The 27,192-nt window shown below is 37.6% G+C and overlaps 1 long non-coding RNA gene across 1 annotated transcript in view; it reads right to left on the reverse strand.

Moving 5' to 3' along the window:
* Positions 1-7,245: 7,245 nt before the first annotated feature.
* Positions 7,246-27,192, reverse strand: part of LOC131744145 (uncharacterized) — a 126,205-nt gene continuing 106,258 nt past the window's right edge. The window contains exon 5 of the long non-coding RNA XR_009332026.2: positions 7,246-7,415. This is a non-coding gene — a long non-coding RNA (uncharacterized lncRNA). The remainder of the gene's footprint in view (positions 7,416-27,192) is intronic.

Consider the following 27,192-nt stretch of genomic DNA (forward strand, 5'->3'; position numbering starts at 1 on the left):
TACCTACATTTCATAGTCCATTAGAAATGCTATAACAAAATACCACAGACTGGGTGGCTTATAAATAAGAGAAATTTATTTCTCATCGTTCTGGAGGCTGGAAGTCCAAGATTGGGTACCAGCATGGTTGGGTTCTGGTGAAGACCCTCTTCTGGGTTGCAGACTGCTGACTTCCCAATGTAACCTCACATGGTAGAAGGAGCAAGGGATTTTTCTCAGGCCTCTTTTGTAAGGGCACTGATCCAATTCATGATGGCTCTGCCCCCACGACCTAATCACTTCCCAAAGGCTCTGCCTCCTAATACCATCACCTTGGTTGTTAGGTTTCAACATATAAATTAATTGAAGGAAGACACATTCAAATCATTACACCTGCTGAAAGACATCTTGATTGCTTCCAAGTTTTGCCAATCATTAATAAAGCTGCTATAAATATTTGTGTGCAGGTTTTTGCGTGGACATAAGTTTTCAACTTATTTGAGTAAACACCAAGAAGTGTGATTGCTGGATCATACAGTAAGAGTATGTTTAGTTTTGTAAGAAACTACCAAACTGTCTTCCAACATGGCTGTACGATTTTACATTCCCACCAGCAATGAATGAGTTCCTGTTGCTTTATATCCTGTCCAGCATTTGTTGTTTTTTTCCTTTATTTTTAATATAAGGAAATGTTATTTCCCACTTTTATAGGTAAATGGCAGTATACTATAAACACTCCTTTTTCAACTTCATATCATAGAGTATATCACAGAGATCATGCTATAGTTGTATTTATAGCTATTACTCATTCCTTCTTATAGCTGCAAAGTATGCCATTGTATCGATATAGCATGGTTTTATTTAACCTATCCCCTATTAATAGACATTTGGGTTGTTTCTATTTTTTGTTATTACAAATAGTACTTCAATGAATTCCTTGTAAACCTACCTTTTTGTACTTTTCCCAATGTATCTTTGTGGTCAATTCCTAGAAATGGATGGCTAGGTCAAAGGGCAAGCATTTGTATAATTTTGATATATATTGACCAATTCCTCTCTCTATAGGAGTTACAACATCTTGTATTGCTATAACAATGTATTAGGGTGCCTATATCTTCACAGCCTCATCAACAGAGTATGCTGTCAAACTTTTGGATTTTTCCCAAACTGATAAGGAAGAAATAGCAACTCAGTGAAGTTCTAAATTATAATTTTATTGTTATGAACGTGGTTGAAACCTTTTTCTATGTTTAAGACCCATGTGCATTTCTGTTTCCTAAGAGCTCTCCTCATATTTCTAGCCCATTTTACTACAGGGTTGTCTTCTTCCTTTAGTTTTAGAAGCTTTTATATATATTAGAGACATTAGTCTTTTGTCTGTAACATATACTTTTTCCCAGTTAATCATTTTTTAAAATCTGGCTGTTTTTATTATCACATTTTAAATTTTTATCTGATCAACTTCATCATTTTTAGTGCTTCTGGAGTCATAGTTTTCCCACTTTCAGGTTATAGAATAATTCAATTATGTTTCCTTTAAAACTTGTATAACCATAAAAGTAACCCAGTTTAGTGGGTTGTAACAAGCAATTTTTAAAATGAGATACAATTAAATAGAACAGAAAAAAATAGTATTCATTGTATATAATGAAGTATTGAAAGAGCTTAGAAGTTGCCACTCCAATCCTCACAAGAAAAAAGCAGAACAAACTGAAAGTCTTCAACTCTTAGATATATCAGAGATCTGAGGCCAAAGGATAAATTGTTACTCCCCAAACTTGAGAGACAGACAGGAAGATACAGAGAATCACAGTTTACCAGGAACAGAAGCCCAGGAGCAGAAGCCAGCAGCAGGAGCCAGGATTGGTAGGAATTCTTTAAACTGTAATTGATGAATTGCTAAGTGCCTCAATGTTTGAAAATTAAAACTGCCCAAACTTGAGAGTTAAAAACTCCATGGGGCCCAATTTTAAAGGGATTCTCAGGCTTTTCTGAGCTTTACCTCTAGGAGCTCTATCATGTTCTCACTGTGTAGATGGGAGACAAATCCCCTAGTGCTTTCAGCAGGAAAAGGGGGAAAGTAACAATTTTGAAATATACACAGAACTTTCTGTTCCTCTTAACAAGGTCTACCCTTAAGGGAAACTATTTGACCAGAACCTAACTGGGATTTCACGAAAGCCTAACTGATCTGGAGGAAGGGCAACACCCAATCCAGGCTCACTAAAAGAGTTGAGACCTAATCATAGGACTATAGAATACTTTCCATCCCCTGCATCTTACCACAACATCCATAGGATTCCTGTATAATATCAGGAGATTACAGCTAAAAGAACTATAAGGCTCAAATCCTATTTAAGAAGTCTTGGGACTTTCCTGGTGGTCCAGTGGTAAAGAATCTGCCTTACAATGCAGGGGATGTGGGTACCATCCCTGGTCAGGGAACCAAGATCCCACATACCGCAGGACAACTAAGCCCACGTGCCGTAACTACTCAGCTCGCAAGCGCCTTAACTGGAGCCCGCATGCTGCAAACTAGAGAGCCCACATGCTCTGGAGCCTGTGTGCCACAACTAGAGAAGAGAAAACCCGCACGCCATAACTAGAGAGAAGACTGCGCACCACAACAAAAGAGCCCACATGCCTCATGGAAGATCCCGAGTGCCACAACTAAGACCCAACGCAGCCAAAAATAAATTAAATAAATAAATCTTTAAAAAAAAAAAAAGAAGTTTCTGTGAAAACCCAAAGACTAAAGGGGAGACAAAAGCAAGACACTAAAGGAAATTTATAGCTTCTCACAGCACAACTACAGTAAACAGTAAACACAGTCTACTCTTATCCAGATGAACATAAAGTATCTAATGTCTTAAAATAATTTGTATGTTTAACGTATATCAATACAGACATAGTTATGAATGTGTGTATTGGATTGTGATTTAAAATGTATTTCTTACTGAGGACCACAGTCGAAAAAGCTGAAATCACTTGGCATAAGGAATCTCTTGATTGTGCTCTCTACAGAATGAAATAATACTAGTACCTATGCACTTATTCCCCATTCAGGTACAATAAAGAGTTTCTCCCATTCCATGCAGCAGCAGCTCAGTGAAGACATGGGCAATGTATGTTCATGAATGGTGTTTTGTTATTTTCATTAATACGATGGGGATCACACAAACTGGTACTTCTCAACTAGAACTAACTCTAAGTCTTCATAGGAAAAGTTCTGTGTCCTAGAAATGCTTCTCTCTCAGCTATTTGGGATACCTACTGAGCTGGCAAAAGATGCCAAAGAAGCGAGAGGCCCCGGGACCCTGACAGGCACGCTTACCCTCATCTTACTTACGCTATAGTCATAGTCTCCTTTTGCAACACTGTTGTCTGTGAAGCAAGCAGACGTTTTCAAGTATAAATATGGCGCACAACATACCTCCTTTAGCCCTAAGCCTCTCAGTAATTTAGCTTCCTTAATATACTGCTGTACTCTCTTTACAGCTTCTTATGTTTATATCTTTATTCTTGCTGTTAGAACTCACCTAAACAAATCTCACCCAACTGTAAGATCAGACTTGTCTTTGATCTGTCTCACTCCTCTATGAAACTGCCCTGGCCCTCCTTTTATTATCCCAGTCTCTAACAGTCCAGAGAATTTATTTCCTGAACCATTGTTTTTAACACAAAAATCATTTATCACCATGAGTTTATTACTTAATTATTTCATACATATAAATCTCGACACACTTGTTAAATTATAAGCTCCTGGAGTAGACGGTCATTTCTTTTACACTCCGTCTCAGTTGATCAAGAGGTGGGCATGCTCCACCTCACACTGGTCAGAATGGCCATCATTAAAAAGTCTACAAATAACAAATGCTGGAGAGGGTGTGGGGAAAAGGGAACCCTCCTACACTGTTAGTAGGAATGTAAATTGGTGCAGCCATTATGGAAAACAATAAAGAGGTTCCTTTAAAAACTAAAAATAGAGATGCCATATGATCCAACAATCCCACACCTGGGCATATATCTGGAGAAAACCATAATTCAAAAATGTACATGCACCCCAATGTTCATTGCAGCACTATTGCAATAGCCAAGACATGGAAGCAACCTAAATGTCCATCCACAGATGAATGGATAAAGAAGATGTGGTATATACTACTAAATCATAAAAAAGAATGAAATAACGCTATTTGCAGCAACATGGATGGACTTAGAGATTATCATAATAAGTGAAGGAAGTCATACAGAGAAAGACAAATACCATATAATATCACTTATATGTGGAATCTAAAATGTGACACAAATGAACTTATTTATGAAACAGAAACAGACTCACAGACATAGAAAATAAATTAATGGTTACCAAAGGGGAAAGGGGGTGTGGGAGGGATAAATTAGGAGTATGGGATTAGGAGATACACACTACTATATATAAAATAGATAAACAACAAGGTCCTACTGTATAGCACAGGGACCTACATTAAATATCCTATAATAAATAATGGAAAAAAACATACATATATATTAAAAAAATATATATTTATACATATACATATATATAAAACTGAATCACTTTGTTGTACACCAGAAACTAAAACAACATTGTAAATCAACTATACTTCAATTAAAAAAAAAAAAGAAAGGTTGGCATGTAGCAGGTACTCAGTAAATGCTTAGTCAATAGTGGATTCATGAACGACTCAGTACATCAATTCTCCTTTAAGAAGGATACTTGTGGATATATATATATATATATATATATATATATATATATATAAACATCTTTTCATTTCTGTTATTTTTATGAATATGATACAGTATCTAAAAGTTCAGAAAACTAGCAATCCATGAGATGGGGCAAGTTCTTATAAAAATATCTTCCTAATACTGATGATGCTAACTCTCACAGTTGCAAGAGCATTTAAAAAGATGAATAAAGGGGTTAGTCAGTTCTGTAGTTAGATGATAGACCTTCTTAAGTAAGCCGATTTAGATACTTCCTTCTACATGTGGAACTTCTAATTAAGTCGTGAACTCCTAATTCCCTGGGGTTTTGCCACAACTTTCATCAGTTCGGTTCTTAGTGACACATACATGTCATTCAGAACATACTTCTAAGTAAAACTCCCTTGTCTTTTTTTTTTCCATCTAAAAAGTACTCTCTACCATAGGATGATGAAAATTCAAAAACAAGCTACATAATTTTTACATTCCAGGTACAAAATCTCATTACTCAAGTGGGCATGTATATACAGCATTAAACAATCAATGTTCCGGGACTTCCCTGGTGGCGCAGTGGCTAAAAATCCGCCTGCCAATGCAGGGGACATAGGTTTGATCCCTGGTCCGGGAAGATCCCACATGCCACGGAGCAACTAAGCCCGTGCACCACAACTACTAAGCCTGCGCTCTAGAGCCCGCGAGCCACAACTACTGAAGCCCGTGCGGCCTAGAGCCCGTGCTCCGCAACAAGAGAAGCCACTGCAATGAGAAGCCCTTGCACTGCAACAAAGAGTATCCCCTGCTCTCCACAACTAGAGAAAGCCTGTGCTCAGCCAAAAGACCCAACGCAGCCAAATATAAATAAATAAATTTTTAAAAATCAATGTCTTAAATATTCAACATTGGCATTCCCTTTTTAAAATCTGCAGGCTCTTCTTTAAGTATCAACATCCTTGGAAACACTGACCCATCTTCTAATATATACTGGAATTTCTTTCAGACTTTTGGGTCTATAGATAACTCTTGATTCGTTTTTTAAAAAGAAGTTGTCTAAAAAGCCTATCAAATGCCCTCTAGGCCTCTGAATCTAGGGTCACTACTTTTGACTTCAAAACTACTGTCCAGGACTTCCCTGGTGGTGCAGTGGTTAAGTATCCTCCTGCCAATGCAGGGGACACGGGTTCGAGCTCTGGTCTGGAAAGATCCCATATGCTGCAGCACAACTAAACCTGTGCACCACAGCTACTGAGCCCGCGCTCTAGAGCCCGTGAGTCACAACTACTGAGCCTGCATGCCACAACTACTGAAGCCCGCGTGCCTAGAGCCTGTGCTCAGCAAAAAGAGAAGCCACCGCAATGAGAAGCCCGCATACCACAAGGAAGAGTAGCCCCCGCTCGCTGCAACTAGAGAAAGCCCGTGTGCAGCAACAAAGACCCAACGCAGCCAAAACAAACAAACAAAAAAAACAAAAAAAAACAACTACCGTCCAAGTAGCAAATAACCAAGCAACTCAACTATTGGGTTGGCCGAAAAGTTCATTCGGGTTTTTCCATAACATCTTACAGAAAAACCTGAACGAACCTTTTGGTCAACCTAATAGTATCTCTATTAGTTCCACCTGTGAATAATTCTGATTGAGTTCATTTATTTATGTACATTCAGACTCTTACATGGTTTTCCTATATAAACCAAGCATTTTTATAGACAGTATAAGTCTTCCTTCTTTATTTTCAACAACAAATTCATTCAAAACTTGTGTTAGCCAGCTTTTGCTGTAACAAACAATCCCAATATCTCTGTGGGTTATAACAACAAATATGTATTGATTGCCTAAGTTCATGAGGGTGAAGGCTTTACTGGGTTTAGCTGAGTTTGGTTGAGCTAGACCTTGGCTCCATGACAATTATCTTTTCATTCCATAGCCCAGGCTGAAGGAGTAAGCTAGTATCTTGGACATGCTATTCTCATTTTGGAGGGAAACATCAAGATTGGGTACCAAGCCATGCACAATGTATAAGCACATTTGCAAACACATTTAAAACTTCTAAGACAATCTATTTGCCAAAGAAAGTAATATGACCCAGGTCAAAGTCAGTGGAAAGGAAAATAGACTGTGCTCACAGAGAAGCATGGCAAGGGTATGGAGGGAATAAATATTTATGACATAACGTAATCTACCACAGCCTGCTTGTGAACAAGTTCACAAATGTTCACTTCCTTGCTGTAAAAAAAAAATGTAATCACCCCATCCTAAAGATACTCCAAGGTCTGATCTAATCAAAACCTCTAGCTTGAAATCTGGGATCTTGAGTTTGTATCATACCCAAATGTAGCTCCATTGAGCCAAAGTCCTATGACCTAAAAGACTTGTTATTTGTAGCCACCCATGATAAAATACATACCTACACATCCATAATAAAATAATAGTGTAACCACAGTAAACACTCTCATTTAGGAAGGCGAAGAAGGTGAGAACCCAGCAGTCACTGATTCACAGAAGTTCTGAAATCCCATGGAGAAATTGTTATAAAGTCTGCTAACCTGAGTGTAAGGAACTGTGTTTAATCAATCTTCAATTTTGTTTCCTGGAGGTAGCTTCATAGTCTATTGTTCTTCATGACTCTTGACTTCACCTTCTAGGAAGTCCTTCCTTTTCCAATATCCTGTTTGGGAGAAACTTCTGTTTTGGGGTGCCAAACAGCTTCCTTATCCTGTCAAAAAAGTCGAGAGCTCAAGGGTAGTTCTACTGTTCAAACAATCACAACCTCTTTTAATTCAGGCTGGTAGCAATTTTGACACTACAACTTTAAAAAAAAAAACATTGTTAGTTTCTTTGATATCTTTGTTTCCTGTTAGTGCCGCCTGCCAATAGCCAGATCCATAATTAGCAGACATACTTCTAGGCCTAATTACAGATAATTTGCACTCTTTAGGCCTCCATTAGGCCAATCTATGATTTCTTTACCCAGAACCATTTTGTACAAGTGAAATGACTTACTGGGGATCACTTTAAAGGGATCAGAGGTCTTAACAAACGGTGTGGTGACAACAGTCTTGATTTGATCTTTACTTCCAAGCCTGAATCATCATCATCATCATCATCTTATTATTATTATTAATTAGGCATACTTTTACCTAGTAGGATGAAAATATTAAGTTTTCATATTTATGATGACAAAAACTCTTTATAGGTACTTTACAATATTAATTGTTTTTTGTTTTTTTTTTCGGTACGTGGGCCTCTCACTGCTGTGGCCTCTCCCGTTGCGGAGCACAGGCTCCGGACGCACAGGCTCAGCGGCCATGGCTCACGGGCCCAGCTGCTCTGCGGCATGTGGGATCCTCCCAGACCAGGGCACGAACCTGCGTCCGCTGCATCGGCAGGCAGACTCTGAACCACTGCGCCACCAGGGAAGCCCTACAATATTAATTTTTGAAGACTGCTTTTGCCTTCTGACCTTTATAATAGGCTTCTAAAAGATAATAGATAATATAAGTTGCTCCTTCTCCTATTTATCCACTTAAAAATCTCTTTGATATTATCTTTAAAATTGCCTACATGTTACTATGGTAATTTCGCATTCAGAATTTGCTCAAGTTGCTAAATTTCTGATGTGCTTTAAATTCACTAAAAATAATTAAAATTATTCAGTGTAATAAAATGTACACACAACTAGAAAACAACTATCCTTGACTTGGTTTTGCATTGAGGCATTGTTTTAATTTGCAAATAATTTACTGGCTGGAGATGAGAAACAGTAACATCTTTCAACTCTGTCTCTGGACTTCTGCATTCTTTTCTCTTCCATTCCATTGAAAAAAGTCCAATTATTTTCTGAGTTTATGCTTCCTTATAAAGCCTAAAAAGCAATTTTGGGCTATCAACATTCCGTCTTGAAAATTCTTTGCAAAGTTTATAGGTATATTTTCTGCCTTTCAAGTTATCTCAGGTAACAGTATTACCAAAATTTTCACCATTGCATAGACTAGCTTGTCATTTTTCCAGCCTCCTTTAATATCAGGGGCTCCCATAACAGGCACAGTGCATACTACATATTTTAGTTTATTGTTGTTACACGGATGCCTTGCTTCTAGGTATCAATTTCTTTATTAATCAACTTTTGTTGTGGTGACAAATAATCCCAAATCTTAGCAACTTGCAACAACAAACAGTCATTTATCATTCATGTTACTGGGTTCTGCTGGGCTCTTTTGGGTTCAGCTTGCATCAAGTGTCTTCTCTCTTTGAATCAAGTCTGAGGAGTAGCCACTATCTGAAAGATGCTTTTCTGACCTTGGAAGGCAGGAAGAAGAGGAGTGTCAATCATGCAAGTGTGTTTAAAGCTTTGGCCCAAATATGTTATATGTTATATCTGCTCACATCCCATTGGTTAAAGCAAACCACACAGCCACCAAAGTTAACCAAAGTTAATGGGTGAGGGGAGCAAAGGCTGACTGACCATAGGAGAGGAAGGAAAAGAATAGCTATAAAAAAACAAAAAATAAAATATACTTTAAAAAATATTTACTAAATGACAAACTGTGTTCCTTCCAGCTGCTAAATACATTCTACAAACAAAGTAGTGTCTCTGATCTCAGAAAACCCAGTCTAGTGGAGAATTCAACTAAGTGAAGAGGCAATTGAAATGTAACACGAAAAGTGTACAGAACTCACGCCACTTAACCCAGAATTTTAAAGTATTAGGGAAGCCTTCCTGGAGGAAGTAATAACTAAACCAATACCTGGATGGTGAACAGGAGTTAGAGGGTGAAATGAGTTGAGCAGAAGTGGACAGGGAGAGAGTTCTCAGAAGCTCAGAATGAGCAAGGCCTGAGGTCAAGAGAAAGCATAGAGAACCAAAAATATTTCTGTATGGTTTCAGGACAGAGACCAACCCTGTCAAATACACAAAACAATGGTTGAATATTTCATATTAAAAAGAAATTTTAAACCCAATTTCATATTGGGTTTAAAACTGTGGAGTCACAAGTCCCATAAACAATACTGCTATACACTGAAAGCTGAAAAAGAAAAGAAAAAAAATCCCTGTGCTTTTCAGGGGTGGAATAACCGAGAGAGTATGGGCATTTATACTTAAACCAAGCCAGGACGAAATGCAGAAATAATTCGATTTAACTGTCTTGTGGCCTGGCACTTTTCTCCAGCATGCTTTGTGGGAGAAACCCTCCGTGTTGAAACTGAGTGAATGCTGTCAATGTGGTAATTATTTTATTATCAAAGGCAACCACTGGCAAGAGAAGAATTGCCTTGAGGTTTACACTTTATGTCTCTGATCAGAAAATACAGCTGCTTTTGTCAATTAACTACATTCTGCAGGTTTTGGAAAAACAGAAATTAAAATGCAGTTTTACTCTATCACTTTTCAAGGGTGTGGCTTTGAGTTTGGTTTAAGCAGCGTGAAGGTCGCTGAAGAGCATCCCTACTTTGTCTCTTAGCACAGTGACTGCCCTGTGGAAGAGTCCAGCAAACTTACAACATGGATAGACCCACTGTCCTTTTGAAATGGACAGCTGGGGGATGTTAACACGCTCATGACAAGCATAAAAAAAAATAACATTTTAGGCTCAGTTTGTACTCACTGTACACGTATTTTAAAAGGAGGAATCTTTTAAGTATCAGCTATAAGCTGCTTTGAAAACAGGATCTGGTAAAATACTGGGTTGGCCAAAAAGTTCGGTAAGATGTTAGGGAAAAACCCAAACGTCTTTTTGGTCTTTTTGGTCGACCCAATACATCTTCACAAAGCGGTTAAATATTCACCTTTGTTTAAGACACTCTTTGCACTTCCCTTAAGCACCTGTGTAGTGCTGCTGCCTAACTCTGTAAGGAACAGTCATAAGAAGGAAAGTTATAGTGAAAACTTATAGTGAAATCCAGAACCATCAAATTTGAGATCAAATGTTGATGCAATATTAATGAACTACATGTGACCTTTCTATCACCAAAATCGGGAACACATGATAATATTGAATACATTTGTATCAACTCCACCTTGATTGTCACAGCATTGTTGAATCTGCACCTCTGATCCTGTCACAGGCAAAAGTACTGAAACGGCAAAGTATGCCTTTGTGGTCTTCTGTTCACCCACGATCTCACTTCTCTTGCTACAAAATTACCTCTTTTACTCCACCCTAGTATCAATAACTACCATTTATTGGTTGCCTAACCAAGCTCTGGACACTGTGCTGGTCAAGTAGGTTACCACTATATTACCAATAGTGGTAACCATGTTCCTCTCATCTTAGAGACAAGAAAACTGAGACACCCCGAACATTAAACAATTTTCTCAAGCTCATAAAGCTAGTAAAGTGATAGAGGCAAGATTCAAACCAGCCTTTTTTGACTGTAAGAAAATTCATAATTCCAACCACAACACTGCCATTATTATTATCTTTCTCCATATGACAGTTCCTACACAACACATTGTAATCTTTTACATGTTAAGCTTTTTTTACTTTAAAAATTTTAGAGTCTACATTGACTTACAGATTTTTAATGAGAACATCTAACAGTGTTAGATGGAAATCACTGATTAATTACTGGTTAAACATATAATTTCTGTAAAATGCCAGTCACAGGGTTGATGTAACCTAAAATGTGTTTCTGCAAAAGTTTAAATTTTATCTATATGAAACTGATTCTTCTAAATCATTACTCTTCCTCTTATTTGCTCACTCATTCCTGCTTTCTCTTGCACTCATGCTCTCTTTTGCTTTTGCCTTTTTGCTCTTTCTTTCTCTACCTGCATTTCATCACTGTCTTTGATTAGCTTCATTCTGCAACAGACTCCTCATTGTGTCAAGGAAGATGGCCACTGGTGCCAGGTTCAAAATTTCCAAGCTTAGCAACCTTAACAGAAAGACAATATGTTTCTTCTAGTGTTTAAAAATGTTATCATCCTGCCTTGGTTTACTCTATCTTACGTTTTGCTGGTAATATTCTAATTTGAGGGTAAGTCAGGAGGATATACCTCAAATATCTGGAACCTGACCTATTACCTTCTTTGGTGTATTAGCCAAACACACCAAATGTATTGTGATAATGGTGTGTAACAAATATACCCCCAAATCGCAGCTCCAGTCTCAGGAGATTCTCCCTGGTTGTTCCAAAATTTCTTCCAGGAGCTCTCAGGCTATATGATTCCCCATTAATGTACTGCATTTGTCCTATTCCCACAACCTTTGATTTAAAGTCTTAGGCTTCGTTCTAGTTGCACTAAATTATTAATTAGATCATGTTACCATCTCTGGACCAGTCACGGACCCACATAACGCTAATTAGTTTAGGCCTGAGCCACATGTGCTGCTCATGGAGATACTTCTCTGAAGCACATGAGCTGCTTAGAGGGGTGATGGTGGTTACCTAAAACACAATTGGGGTGCTAGAACCAAAATAAGGTGATTAAAGTCTGCCTGAATCAGCAAATGTTCAACACAGAATATCATGCTTACATTTTAGATTTCTTATTTAAGTTCCAGTTTGTGGTTTAGTCTACTTTGACCTTAGGAAGAAGGATCAGGCAACAGCCATGATCTGAACTCTCTATTAGTAGATATACCTCAAAGACTGAACTGAGAAAATTTCCACAATAAAGAAGGAAAGATGAAGAAGAGATACTTTGTAAAAGGTGATAGACTTCTTCTTTCACCTGGTCTGCTGATAAAGAGCAGCTACTTAAGTTTAAACTTTTTCCTTTCCTGGAAAGAGTAAGACAATCTGAATTAGAAACATCTGCTGGTACATCAGTCTCTGTTCCAGTTCTAGGGGAGAAAAACAGTAAAATGTTGGTCATGATAGTGGAGGAAGAGTTACTCAGAAAATTTTTTCTTGATTAAAAAAAATATTTTAATATATGTAAGAAACGGAGAAGGAAAAACGTTAAATAATACAAGAATTCTGAAAAAAAATCCCGTACATCTAAAATTTCTGAATGCATGATATATACTTTAGGATGGTTAAGAAACAATTTTATCAATGATGAGGATGAGATTATTGCTACTTCTGGATCATACCTATACAGTGTCTTGAACTTAATGTTTATTCAAAGGACGGCTATGATATATCAATGAAGGATTTCCTATATAGAATTCATTGCGCTTATAAAAGTCCTACCTCAACTGTTTTTTTTTTTTTTTTTTTGATGGTACGCGGGCCTCTCACTGTTGTGGCCTTTCCTGTTGCGGAGCACAGGCTCCGGACGCGCAGGCCCAGCGGCTGTGGCTCACGGGCACAGCCGCTCCGCGGCATGTGGGATCTTCCCAGACCCGGCACGAACCCGTGTCCTCTGCATCGGCAGGCGGACTCTCAACCACTGCACCACCAGGGAAGCCCCTACCTCAACCTTTTAAAATATTTGTCTGTAAGGTGGTTTGGAACTGCTCTGAAGATTTAGGGTGTTCTTCATAACTCTACTTGAAGCCATTCCTCTGGGGATAGCCCACAACTGTCTGCTTGTTTATGTTCTAAAGATGAAATGAAATAATATATGAGATGCGATTGAAATAGTCCTGGATACCTGGAAAGTGCTCAATAAACTGCAGGACAAGTTATCTTTCTTATTACTGCTGTTATTTTGCTCATATTATTTGAATCATTTTTCTGTAAGAGCAAATTCTGTGTGCAAGTTGCTGCTCTAAGGATTTGATGGCAGGAAAGTCCACCCCCACCTTTGCTGATCTCAAAGGATGAATGAAGGAGGCAGCTGGTTTCTAACATCTCTGCTTTGACAGCCCTCAGAGCCACCAGAGCCTCACATGCAGTTGGAGCTATTGGTAGCTGCTGGAGTAAGAGTGCTTGTACATCTTCAGAATGCTAACTTTTTTTCAGGGAATAGTATCCATGTGTCTCAAAGTGAAAATTAAATCCAAACTTCCTTCATCATCAAACACTTGCTATTCCTCTTTGAAAACTTGGTGAATCTGGTGCTCATGAAAACATGGGTTAGTGAAGATCAGTGTGAAAGGCCAAGTAACACATGTTTTCTTCCTCCTCTTTAGCTCTTCATTTTCATGGTCCTAATAATTTCCCAACAGAAGAAAAGCAAGCAATGAAACAAGATAGAGAAATGATCTTAACAAAGTAAAGAGTCATCCCATAGTTAATGACAGGACAAAAAAGCTAGTGTGATGCAGTACATTTTGTACTGATAAATACTGATCATTAAATGGTAATTTAGAGGTTTGCAATTACTACATTTTTACACTATGACTTATTTGAATACACTATGACTTATATGATATTTTTAACTGCATTATTTATGAAGAGCAAGGCTATGCCATAAAATAATTAGTATTATTTATTTTGAGGTTTTTATTTTAAGATACCTATAGATAATTTTTTGAAGATAATTTTCAATACATAAAATGGAAAAAGCTGTAACGAATATTTTAATACTTATGTATATTTACAGAAATGCAAATTAAGATAGGATTTAATTTTTTGTGCTTCAGGTTAGAGCAGGGTAGAATAGCAGAGGATGTGGAGATAAGTAGTCAAGTATCAATATTTTTGAAAGGAGAGCCATCAGGATTTGTAGATGGATTGGATATGGCAAGTAAAAGAAAAAAGAGGGGTCAAGGATAACTTGATGTTTTTAGTTTCAGCACCTAGAGTAATGAATTTACCATGGACTGAAATGGGGAAAACCATGGAAGGAAGAGGTGCAGGGTAGGAGTGTGGAGAAGAGTTTGCTTGGGTACATAAGTTTGAAGTTTCATTCCACTATCTTGAGCAGCTTGAGTCTTTTCCAACAGACTTATTTTGATTAAGTCCTTCAGTTTCCAGAGTATGATACTCCTCAACTCACACAAACACAAGGGAGAGATTTTTCTCTTAATAATGTGGCTTTTCATAAGTTCCAATAGTGCACAAAATTTTTTTGAGATTACTACTTTGAAAAATAAAAATGTAAGTGTCAACATACTGTTCAGTAACTACCAATTATTGTTATCATTACGTGTTGAGCATTAACTGCTTTACAAATGTTATTTAATCCCTACAAACACTATTATTTCCTCCTATTTTCCAGATGAGAAAAACTGAGAATTTAAAAGGGCCTGGGGACACACAGCTAGTACTCAGAACAGATAGTGAGATCAGTCTGATGCTAAAGGCCACACTTAAAGGCATTACATTTTATGTATTTGTTTCTCTTTGCAAAATGGTAATATTGATTTTCATGCACCTATTCATAAACATTTCTAATTTTTCTTTATCTCTTACCTTTCATTAGCATATTTTAATTCAGTTTCATACTAAATAGAAGCAAATATTCAAATTAATTAATCATAAATAATATTTAATATGATTTATTATGACTGGTTCCAATATTCATGTGGCATCAGGGCAACCGCAATGAATTGTTATCAGAATGGAGAGTCACGCAAATAAATGCTTAAAATATTAAGTAAGCTCTAAAAAGTATCAATCATATTATCGTAGTTAACTTCATTTTTGAAAATCAGGTATTAGATCAGTAACATTTTTTAAAAACTTGAAAGTGTGGGACTTTCAAAAGATGGGTTTTGAAACCCATCTAGAGCCTGTGGCTCACGGGCTCTAGAGCGCAGGCTTGGTAGTTGTGGCTCACGGGCTTAGTCGCTCTGCAGCATGTGGGATCTTCCTGGACCAGGGCTCAAACATGTGTCCCCTGCATCGGCAAGCGGATTCCCAACCACTGTGCCACCAGGGAAGCCCAATAGTTATGTAACCCATCTTCCAAAAGATGGGTTTAATCAATTACAGACTTTCGTCAGTTTTGTTTAGGATTCATAAAGCATAATTTACGTTAAGATTATAAAATATAGTTTTCAAGATGGTAAAGCAAGTGAACATGTACTGATTCTAAATATTAAAATATAAAAGTGGGCACATTAATTCAGCAGGAAACTTCTTAGTGATGCAGAACAATTGCCTGAATGAAGGAAAGGAAATTAACCAATTACCAATTAGCCTTGAGGGATATTCAATCACTTGATTTTCCACAGAAAATATCAGGCTCCTCTGGGCTGTCCTGCATGAAAAACAAGACCAGAAGAGGAATCTTGTGGTGCCAAGAGCAAATCTGGATTAATCATTAGTGGCTGGTCCCTTGACAAGTGTGGCTTCTTGCTTGGGATGTCGTACTCCTGTGTTGAGTTTTGACCACCACCAGCAGGGCCAGAGACCATCATCACCACATCATCAGGTCCTATGGAAGATCCCATGATGTCCCACTTCTCTAGCATCTTCTTCAGAGAAAATTACATGAAAAGGAGCATCACAAGCAGCACTGAAGGTGAAATGAACTAACAAAAGGGCAGATTGATACTTGTGGAGAAGGAAAGTTTAACTGCCTTGCCCTGGTGATTGTGGGGGTTATACACTGATTCCGCAAATAGAATATTTGGAAAGTCTTCATATTTTAAAAATACAAGCAACAGTCAAGTTGCCTTTTTTCCTATTTCCCCAGAGTTTCTCCGATAGGCAGTATCTAATCAACAGAAATATGGAAAGCTACCCCAAAGAGAGAATACAAAGGAGCGAGAATAATAACCAATACTCAAGGTGGCCAGGTGAATGAGTGGAGGCTGACAGGCTTGATCTGTGTTTTCATCTTTGACTCATACACTGCCTTTATGCCTATGTGGCAGAATTGGTATGACCAGGCAGGCAACCTGGCTCTTTGAATGTTTCCATCCTTCTTATCACCTGCTTCATGAATAAAGCCTTTAATCAAAATAAACTATTGCATTCAGCTCTTGGTAGTTTTTTGCCTGCCCTTCCCATTCTGACTGAATAAGCTCAGCCAGAGAAACTCCAAGGTGAGCAAAGAAAGGATGCCAGCCTCTCTCCCTCTCATACACTTCCAATTTGTCAGGATGGGGTGAAATTATCTTGTTATACTTTTTGAAAGATTGTTGAAAAGTGAAAAAAAATGATTATATTTTCACTCATTCCTATGCATCTATAATCAGAAAATTAGAAAAGTCTCAAAGCACCAAGCTGATTTCCTTGTGCTATGCAGCTGGTTCCCACTAGCTATCTGTTTTACATTTGGTAGTGTATATATGTCAATGCTACTCTCTCAGCTCGGTGCTTTGTGAACACCTAGAGGGGTGGGATAGGGAGGGCGGGAGGGTGACGCAAGAGGGAGGGGATATGGGGATATATGGGATATATGTCTATATCTATATCTATATTTATATCTATCTATCTATCTATCTATACATATAGCTGATTCACTTTGTTATGCAGTAGAAACTAACACAACATTGTAAAGCAATTATACTCCAATAGAGATGTTAAAAAAAAAAAGAAAATTAGAAAAGTGTCTAAGTTAGATCATTCATTTTCTGGCTCCAATTAGCCTTAACCAGGAAACCTCCTTTACCTCTGAGGTTTGTGTGCCCGATTCACACAAAACTTGATATGATTATTTCATGACTTTTTCGGATGCTGAGTCAATCTTGATATCAGGCTTTCCCCTCCTCCCCAAATTAGTAACATTTGAATTCAAACATAGTCTTTTTTAAAAAATTGAAGTTTAGTTGATTTACGATGTTTCAGGTATACAGAAAAGTGATTCAGTTATATATATATATATATATATATATATATATATATATATATGTAAATATATATTCTGTTTCAGATTCTTTTCCATTATAGGTTATTACAAGATATTGAATATAGTTCCCTGTGCTATACAGTAGGTCCTTGTTGTTTATCTATCTTATAAATAGTAGTGTGCATCTGTTAATTCATATTCTTTCCTTTCTATAATCAATGGACCACCTTCCTACCTCCCTCCATTTCTTATTAATATTAGTTACTAATTATTAATATTAGTTCTGGTCAGCTATTACTTGGCATTCTGATACTTTTCTTTGCTACCAGACGTTTTTAAACTTGACTTTTTCTTTTTTTTTGAAAACTAAATGCCTTTGCAGAAGCACTCTTTCCTTTTTTTTTCTTTTTTGTTGTTGTTTTGGTTTGGTTTGGTTTTTTGGCTGTGCTGCACGGTTTGTGATTTTAGTTCTGGGACTTTAGTTCCCTGAACAGGGATTGAACCCAGGCCACGGCAGTGAAAGCGCTGAGTCCTAATCACTGGATTGACAAGGAATTCTCAACTCTTTCCTTAATGGTGAATTTAGTCTAGAAACTTAACATATATTGAGATTCTGGCAATACTAGAATTTTTAAAGAACAATAGGCCTTATTTAAAACCAGTTTTTTATCTTTTTTTTTTTTTTTTGCGGTACGCGGGCCTCTCACTGTTGTGGCCTCTCCCGTTGCGGAGCACAGACTCTGGACGCGCAGGCTCAGCGGCCATGGCTCACGGGCCCAGCCGCTCCGCGGCATGTGGGATCTTCCCGGACCGGGGCACGAACCCGCGTCCCCTGCATCGACAGGCGGACTCTCAACCACTGCGCCACCAGGGAAGCCCTAAAACCAGTTTTAAGGTGAAATAGTGAGAAAAAAGAAGATCAGATCACCTCTCTTTGAAAAAAATGCTTTAGAAGTTCTTGATAACCTAGTAGGTTAATAAAGTCCTTTTCATAAATTAACATTCTTTTCTTTTGGAGTCTCATTGAATGTTAATGTGATATACCTTCACTTTATTCATCAAAACAACAACAACCCTGCTCATTTAATGCATAGAATGATGATTTCCCTTTGGATGTCTTAGACTCTGGTTTATTTCCTCATTTCCAGTCTTTATAATTTTCTACGTAGATGAATGACTATATTTTTCTATTCTCAATTTAAAAACAGATTATGAGAAAAAAGTTATGCCAATGCAACTAATCTTCAGATAGCTAGTGCCAGGAAAGCAACATTCATAAAATTGTCCTCACTGGCTTTTCTTTTGGAATTGCAGTGCCAGGTAAAATGATTTACTGCCAGGATGGACTGAGACTTGAGCTTTGTAGAAAAGATTTATTGGCATCAACTTTGCATAAAGCCATAATCATCCCTGAAAGGACATCTGTCACTATAAACCCTTATTTTCAGGTGCCTGGCACTTTCATAAAAAACTTTTCAAGTGGAAAAGTCATTTGAGTTTTCAGATCCTTTTTTCCAGTATTTCTTGATCATTTAAAAGTCTATCAGTCCTTGAATTTTCTGGACACACTAGGGCAGTGTTTCTGGGATCTATCCCTAGGTTTCCATGAGGCAGGGAGGGGCGGGAACCATAAATGTGCATTTTAAACAAGTGCCTGAGGAGATTCTGCTGCAAGTAGACTTTGAGAAACATTCTTCAGAAAACAGTATAGAGTCCTGTGTATAAATTCCGGCTCCACACTTTTTATTTGTGTAACTTTAACTAACATACGTGGCCTCTGTCTCATTTGTTTCCTTATGTATATTCCTTACATGTGCTTTAATTGGGCAAGTATATTTTCTGTTCATAAACTGTGAAGATTAAAGAAAATAAAGTAAGTAAGCACCTTATAGGAAGTACATATAGGGAGCAGATGATGCATTTTAGCTTCATTCTTTTTCTCTACCATTCATGATGACAAACACACAAACAAAATTACATATGCATGTGCATACATGCACACTTGACAGTCAATCTGGGGTGGAGCAGCTCTAGGACAAGTAAATTGATCTCTTGATCAGAATGGCAATCTTAAAATTCACTTGTAGGTAGCAGCAATTAAGACAAGGCCACAGTCCTGCAAACAGTCAAGGTTAGAGGACATAAACAAGAGGCAAAGTTTATATCAAGATGGACAATCAAAGACTCCCTGACTTGTGACACAAGTTCAAGGAAGACTAAGAAGCTGAAAACATTACTCAAGTACCAGGGACAGGCCTTCACATCTGAACAAAGAGTTTAAAGTGCTTAATGCACTTAAAGTAGCCTGAAATAATCAACTATTTACTTTACCATATTCCTTAACTTGCCGAGAAACTGAACAAATTCATCAGTCCATCATTTACTCTTATCTGTGTCACAAATCAGAGGAGTTCAAAAGTCAACCTAAAAGCACTTGTGCATTTCAATTGATTCCAAATGTAGGGTCATTATAGCATTTGCTTCCTTATAAAATAATTTATAGCAAATACACTTTATAAGTGGATCTGTGAACTCTGAGGTCACTTATTTAAAATGTTTAAGTTCTGAATTTTGTGATTGTTGCATTCTGCCTCCTCTTTATTTATTTATTTATTTATTTAACGTCTTTATTGGAGTATAATTGTCTGCTTCCTCTTTAAAACTCAGAGAAAAATCTCCATTTGGTCAGTTGTGGAGAAAATGCAGTAAATTATGAAATTATACAAAAGAGAGAAACCACCAAGCAGTTGTATATTTTATTATGTTGTGGTTATTTCCAGAGTTATCCATTTTGGTGTTAGTCCAAGACATACTGGTTAAATTTTTCATTTTTAAATGAGATATATATTCAAAGAAGTGTTTTGCCTTCATTACTGTTTTATAAATACCCAAAGAATATTTTGTGAAGTGTTACAAGTAAAAATAAAAATCTGGTAAATTTGTGCTATTAATATCCAAATCTTATTTACTCTAATGGATTTATTACTGAGACTATTCCAAATACATTTATTAATTAAAAATAGATATTTTACACTGACACAAATGTCTAGGTCCTTAAAAAATAGATTTGTTTAAATGTTTTAATACTGGGCTAACATTTATTCTGATTATTCAAAATGGATTATAGATTATTAGAAAAATATTTAAAATATTAGAGACGAAAAGCTTATGGAAGATTTAAAATGCTTATTGATTATAGTAACATAAAACATGAACTTGTAACTTTAAACAATCAATAACCAGTTAAACAATCTATATTTATTGATTGACTACCTTGGATACACTGGGAAAATACAAAAGGACTCTCGCATGGAGTCCTGGGGTTGCCACATTGCTCAGTTCCAGGGGGACATTCAGATTTGCCTTGTGAGGATGGTACCCTGGAATTAAGAGGGCACATCCAGCCTGCAGGGCTGGGTGTAGCAGCAGTTCATGGTTCCTGTCCTCAACTAGTTTACAATCTACCTGAGTAAGGGGAGGAAGCAGGCAGTGTTGAAGACAATATTGAGATGCATGAAACAATAGTAGTAGCAAGAAAGTATGTATAACAATATGATGAGAAAGAAGGGAGAAAAAAAATTAAGATGGCAGATGCCAGAGACATGGGATGCAGTTTGTTTCTTTTTCCCTCATTAGGTAATAATGGACAGATTCTAAAATAACTTGGGTAGCCGAGCATAGTGCTGAGGCCATGCTCTGTATAACTGAGTTGCCTGTGGGCATTGAGAAGCAAGGAGATTAGTGACTCTAGTAATTGAGGCCCTGGTAAAAATAAAAAATAAGCCAAGAAGAGACTATGACTTTCAGTCATTCGATGAGATTGGGTTTTAGCCATCAGGAAAATTTCAGTTTCAATGTGAAATTACTGACTTGAAATTACATTTTATTTGTTTTAAAATCACATTGCTAATTCCTAATTCCATGGTGAAAACACCTATCTTATATTTAAATTTTCCCAAGAATGCTGGGTGTGTGGGGGGGTATGGGTTCTCTTTGGGGGAAAGAATTGTGTGTGCAGCATTATGAATAAAGAATGGGTTCACTAGGACCAATTCCATGAAAAACATTCCTTGGAAACTTATGAAAGTAAGCTGTTACATATAAAGTTGAGCATACAGTTGATGAGTGGTACAGACAGTTGAGGGCTGCAGGTGTTTTACTCATGCTTCTGACCTCAGCTTAGGAATCACTTCCTCCAGGAAACTTGTCCTGATCTCTAAGGTTAGGTTACATGCCCCAGGTTTCACAAAATCCTGTGCTCAATTCTATCAATGCACTCATTGCTCTCAATTGCAATTGACTGTTTACTATTATTCTGTCTCTGATAACAAAACAACAACAAGCATTCATTGAACATTTTGCTGAATAAAGCACTGCTCTTAAAGCTTTAAATAATTACCTTCTGGGCTTCCCTGGTGGCGCAGTGGTTGAGGGTCCGCCTGCCGATGCAGGGGACGCGGGCTCGTGCCCCGGTCCGGGAAGATCCCACATGCCACGGAGCGGCTGGGCCCGTGAGCCATGGCCGCTAAGCCTTCGCGTCTGGAGGCTGCGCTCCGCAACGGGAGAGGCCACAATAGTGAGAGGCCCGCGTACCGCAAATAATAATAATAGTAATAATAATTACCTTGTTCAGTAACAACAACCACATAGGTATTATTACTACGCCGTTTTAAAAATGAGGAAATAGAGGTGTAAGGAGGTTAAGATATTGCTAAGATCAAAGAGCTACTACATTTCATAGTAAGAATTCAAATCCAGACAGTCTGACTACAAAAGCAGGCACACTGTCTTTTATACCTGATATTGGCACAATGTTGGGCACTTAGCATCCAAATAGTCATTGAATGAATAATTGAACGATGTCAGATAAGAGGGAGACAGATGGACACTGGAGCTATAGTGGAAAACTTGCTAGGGAGAGGGTGGGAATTGAGCTGGGCTTTGAAGAATGGACAAGATTTGGATAAATTTACCGGAAAGCAAAAAGCATTAGGCCTGGAGGACTTGAACCAAGTTAACAAGAATGGGTACGTGGTGTGTTTTGGGTACAATGAGGAGACTGTCTTAATTATAAAGGAAGAAGCAAGTTAGTGCGCATGGAGACAGGGCACACAGGTTGAAGTCAAATTATAGAATGGCTTAGAATCCATGCAAATAATTGGGTAGGGAACAGAAAGCCATTGAAAGGTTGTGTGTATGAGAGTGACACAATGAGAACAGTTTTAAAGTGAAAGCATTATGCAAAAAATGCAACCCTCTAGGTACATTTTAAAGAATGCCTATTTTACTAATAAACTAATTTCAAGGAAGGTAGCCTTCATTTTATTATTTTTATTCAGTCACCTAATGTTTATTGAGTACCTGTTCTTTGTTATTTATACACTGTAAAGGATGCAATAATTTGCAAAGATGGTTTAATGTAATTTCTTTTAGATGTATTAAAACTCAATTTTGAAGTTTCATTTTCTTTCAAAATACTAGAGTTTCATCTCACATAACCATAACATATCTTAATGCATTCAACTGTCTCTAATATGTCTTTTATTAATCTCCTAGCTGGCATTAAAAATAATCACCACATTTAAGATGAGTAGGTCAGTCCAAAAATTAGTTGTTTAGCTTATCGATTTCTTAATAAGTTGTAGCTTTTGCTTATTATTGCCAAAGAACTATAATGTTCTGCCCATAACTCTTTCTTATTTGATGTATGTCTCTATAAGGTGGAAAAGGCAAGCTCATCAAATTTATAGATGACACAAAGCTGAAAGGAAAACAATCTATCTGATGTCACAATCTAGAAAGGTTGGGGCAAGGGTCATATCTAACACGATGTAATCAATGGGGATGGATCATGTTTCTCGGTCCTATGAAAATTACTGCACCAGCAAAAGACTAAGAAGATGATGTTTAGCAGCAATATGTGGTTTAAATATCCCAGGATATCCACCCTAGCAAGTTTACAGTTCATGGTGACTAAATTGAAACTTAACAAAGAATACTATTATATCTAACTTGTGCTGCCCTGCAAGGGTACAGTTCCATTCTACATTGATAATGGCTTTTAAGAAGACACATACATCATATATTGAAAAAAAAATCTACCTCCCTCTCAACTTGGAAAGCACTGTTAGTTAAAAACAAAAGAGCCCAACTGATTTCTCAGCTTTTCAAAATCTCAAATCCATCACTTTAATTGTTCAAAAACATACCTATCACAATGGTGGTGTTGCCTTATAGAAGCCAAAGAACTGTATGAGCCAAGTGCCATGTACTATCAGATTCCTTCTGCAAATGGTTCTATGAACTTTGATAGAGCAGCCTTATACACAGACAAAGTCTTCTAACAAGGTACAAATTCACCAAAATCATACATAATCCTTCCCTCAATATTTTCTGGGCTTATGTATCATCACCCTCTCCTTGGCCAGACCAAAGAAAGATAAGAAAGAAAGGGCTACTAAGTCTTATTTCCAAAAACATTCAATCAGTTACCAAAATAAAATAATTTGTTTTCAATCCACATTCTCTGTTTACTTTCTGGAGGTTCTTAAATTGTTAGCCCCGATTCTTCTTCTAAGTTGTCTTATGATTGCTAGGCCCAATTTTAATCCCCATTCCCCAAAAGAGTCCTTGAAAGATGCTGTTAATTGTATCAAATTCAAATTATCTTAAAATATCTAGTGTGCAAACCTTCCAATGTTAAACAACAACACACACATACACATTCACTCACACAGGTATAGAGTTTTTTTGTGTTTTTCTGGATCTCTAGACATTAATTTAAAACTCACATAGACCAATGCTCCTAGTTCAACAAAATACGTATCAAGAAATGTATCTTAAAAAAACCCTGAATTTAACCATCCTTTCATTCGTTAATTCACCCATTTATTTATCCAACAAAAGTTTACCTGAGGGCTTCCCTGGTGGCGCAGTGGTTGAGAATCCGCCTGCCGCTGCAGGGGACATGGGTTCGTGCCCCGGTCCGGGAAGATCCCACATGCCGCGGAGCGGCTGGGCCCGTGAGCCATGGCCGCTGAGCCTGCGCATCTGGAGCCTGTGCTTCGCAACGGGGGAGGCCACAACAGTGAGAGGCCCACATATCACGAAAAAAAAAAAAAGTTTACCTGAGTCTAATGGAGCAATTAAGAGCCCAAGCTGTAGAGCCAGACTCCCTTGGTGTGAGTCCTGAGTATTCCAGTTACAGGTTGCAGGACCTTGGGCATGTCATAGTTACCTCATCGCTAAATTGGGGATAGTAATAGTACTTGCCTTACAGGATTGTTGTAAGGATTGAATTAATTAATTCAGGTAAAATGCTGAGAGCAGCACCTGATACATATAAATGCTTTATATGTGGTTTTGTGATTATTATAGTCTCTATGCTTAATCAATTTAAGTCTTCTTCTAAGGAGAGACAAATTCTTTTGAAAAACATATTCACCTTAAAGTTCTCCTAAAATGAGTTTTAGCTCTAAAATTACAGAGAATACACCTGGCTATAGTCCTTGTTCCTAAGAAGAACCTTGGTGAAATAGGAGGTGAATATTGCTAAAATATCAACTTACTGAGAGAATCCTCTCCAGAACAATCATATTCTGCAGCCTAGTGGCATGACACAGAAAAAAATTTATATCAGGGTCTGAGCTAAAACCTTTAACTTCTTAAGTAAAAGTAGAAAAAAAGAACAGAATAAAAAATGACAAGAAGTAGAGACTGGTGTTCTTGTGCTAGTTTAATTCTGCTGACCCTGACAGCTTTGGCCCAAAATGGGGTGGGAAAGGAAGGTGTGTGGTGACAGGAGACAGATGAGCAGGTGCTTTCCACCTCTGACACAATCTGTTTTGGGACTCTAAAAGAAGATAAAAGTGCAATTATCCTACCCACTTTGAGGTTCTTGTTCTCTCTTGTTTCTTTTCTCTAGTGTACCTTTTCCTTTGTTCTTATTATATCTGCCCCTTCCTCATTCTCAACATTCATTTCATTAAGATGACAAGGGTGAGGTATTACTCTTTCATTTTTCTGTTTCTGATGCTCTTGTCTCTTCTATTATCCTTATTTCACTACTATCACTCTTTCACATAAATTTAATCTGTCTGATAAGCGTTCACCATCAATTTCATACTAGCAGCATTGGGAGAAAAAAAAAAAAACCAAACAGAAGTTAGAAAGGGAAGGATTCTGCAGATCCCAGAGTGCCAACTGGCTTAGCAGATTGGTGCGGGGTGAGTGGTGGGGAGAAAGTAAGGAGAGTGTCTGAATGTGGGCAGTATAAATCCTTGAGAACTGCAATGCATTGGTAGTTAACTTCTCCCTGTGTCTACATGTCCTAACAGCCAAGGAAAAGAAAGGAACAGAATCAGTTAACATGATTTGCAATATTCATAAAATAATGATAAAAGAAGCACTATTCCTCAGTCTAGGACTATGAAGAATTTTCTCCTTTTAGTCTCATAATGGGAGGATAATGAAATGTAAAAACAACAACAACCATAACCTATTCAACAACATCCCTAACATCATACTTTTATCCACCTTGGCTCTGTTTCTTGCAGTGAATGATGTTAGATTATGTTAGCCCATGCCTAAATATAAACATACATGAAGTACAAATTTTATGTACCTCAACATGCAGGACAAAAAATATCCTGAACTGCCATCTCTTAAATTTTTTGAGTCAAAGATATATGCAAGTTTCAGTGGCATTTAAGTAACACAATACTTGTCTGGCCCCAAATTGTCCCAGTTAATAACAAAAAAAGACATCATTACCCATATGTCCCAACAAAGCCAACAAGTTTAGAAAAAGGCTGTAATTTGGATGACTTTGCTTATATTCTTCTTAGTTTACCACTAAAATTCTGCCACTTCATTTACCGAACTAATATTCAGGGTGCCTATTGATATTATATGATAGGCTCTGTTCTAATTGCTGGGGATATAGTAGTGAACAAAATAGACACAGTTTCCTGCCTTGATGGTGTGAGCAAGGGAAAAAGCAGTTGTAGGTGAGTTTAGAGAGGCAATTTGGGTACAGATAGTTTAGCGCCTTGTAGGAGATATGAGGAACTTTGACTCTGAGCAAGATGTGTACCTATTGGAAGGTTTTGAGTAGAGTGACATGATCTTGTTTAAAAAGAATCAATTTGGGGCAAGGACAGAAACTAGGAGACCAGTTTACTGAAATAATCAAAGACATATTAAATATCAGAAAGAATAATTCCCAGTCTGTTTCTCCTAGGTCACTATTCCATACCTTATCCTTGCTACTAAAACTTCTAACAGCTCTCCCTCTTCCACACTCTCAGCTGATGCTTATTTCCTATTTCACTGAGAAACCATCAACTCTACACACTCTCACCATCACTTCTATCCCCCAACCCACATCCATGCCTGTTTATTCTGCCTTCCCTTTGGCCACAACTGATGAAATAACTGTCCGTACTCCTTTTACTTGTGCACTAGTCCCATCTCCTTCCACCTACTCAAGGACATCCCTCCAGAATGTCTCGTCTCACTATTGCATCATCATTTACTTCTTTTTTGGATCATCCCACAGCACATAATTATGCTAAATACATTCCCAATATTTTTTAAAAACTCTTTTGTCCCCAATCCACCACTCAACTGGAGCCCGGTTTCCTTACTCCCCTTTACAGCAAAAATAATACAAAGAATAATTAATTCCACTCCTTGTTCTCTCATAAAATGCTCTAGTTGAGCTTTCACCCACACTACAACTCTAAAACTTCTGCTGAGAAATCAGCGATAACTTTCATGTTGTTAAATCTAACGATCATACCTCAGTTCTCAACCTACTTGATCTATCAGCCACAGGGGACACATTTTCTTTGATTTCTGGCACAGCCACTGTCTTAGCTTGTTCACTTGTCCTCTATTTCCTGTTTCCTTTGCT

Source organism: Kogia breviceps, chromosome 17 (genome assembly GCF_026419965.1).
Source record: "Kogia breviceps isolate mKogBre1 chromosome 17, mKogBre1 haplotype 1, whole genome shotgun sequence".
NCBI classification, from domain to species: Eukaryota; Metazoa; Chordata; class Mammalia; order Artiodactyla; family Physeteridae; genus Kogia; species Kogia breviceps.